This window comes from Protopterus annectens, chromosome 3.part0, assembly GCF_019279795.1.
Source record: "Protopterus annectens isolate FY-2018-M chromosome 3.part0, PAN1.0, whole genome shotgun sequence".
NCBI lineage: Eukaryota > Metazoa > Chordata > Ceratodontiformes > Protopteridae > Protopterus > Protopterus annectens.
In genome coordinates, this window is record NC_056731.1 from 1,883,251,455 (window position 1) to 1,883,252,761 (window position 1,307).

The following is a 1,307-nucleotide window of genomic DNA, read 5'->3' on the forward strand; positions in this document are numbered from 1 at the left end:
TGAAGCTTGGAAACAATTACTGCTACAATGTGTTGGAATCTGATTACTTTTTATTTTTTGGACCTCTGAATCCAGACCATAAAGTTCCTCTTCAACCTTAATTGCCACAGGAGTACTAAAGCCTTTTATAATTTAATTTGGTTTACTTGGTTAATCCTGCTGATCTGGAAGTTTCTTTATTAGGATGACCTACAGAGAAGTATCAAATTAATGTAAGAAAGATATCATTGTGATGAATTTGAAGTACCCAGAGAAACTCACTTGGTCTCAGGGAGACCATACTGACTCCTCCCAGACAGTATCTGGAAGCCAGAGCTGGATCCAGGACCAGAAGCTGAAAGCAACACTAACTGCTGCGACCACAAACTGCCCAAGTTACATGACATACAAGTGAAAGACTGCAATGAGTGAAGTATACAACTATAAAATAATTACAGGAATCACTAAATTAAATGATTTTTTCAAAAGCCTGTTTTACATTTAGAAGGTGTTGACAACTTTTCTAACACATTTGATTTTAAATGCTTCTGATTATAATTTATTAAATTTCTTAATTTTTACACTATTTCAATACTGCAAAGTATGTGTTAAATTAACACATTTATATTTATTTATGGATACATAACTTATGGTTTATCAAAGTGCAGTTTGGAGTGGATGGCTTTTAAAGAGTATATGTCTGCATGCATGCAACTAATCGCAGTTTGCTTATTAAACCCAAACTTCAGTAAATGTGGTAACAGTATTTACTAAACTATACTATGTAAATTCCCCTAACTCCAGCTCTGTGCAGTACACCCCCACACCCCTTCTTCTGCAGCATGCTTCATTACCATTAGCATTTCTCCAACTCAGTTTGTAAAATCACTAAAGTGTATATTATTGTCTGTTAATGCTACTTGCGTCTATCATATTAGTGTACAACAAATTACTAATCAAATTACCTGTGTTGCTGGTTACAGTCAGTCAAGACCTGTGTGGTCACAATGTGTTTCTTGTTAAAAGAAATGTTAGCTGTTGATATCTTGCTTGCCTTTTATCAGTCAGGGCCTATTTGACCTTAGTTCTGCATATCTGTAGCTCATGTTTAAAGTACTCCTGACCTTTGATTGCTAACTTTCGTTCAGTGCCTTTTGAAATGCCCTCATTACACTACCCTGTTATGTAATTATGTAACATTTGCAGCTGTGTTTTGTAACATTCTCTATGTTCCTGCATTGCACTGCTGTTCTAATTTGATCTGTGGAACTACCAACATTCTACTAGGGCCTTTGTAAGAAGTTTACTAAACTAATGGCATTTTATTA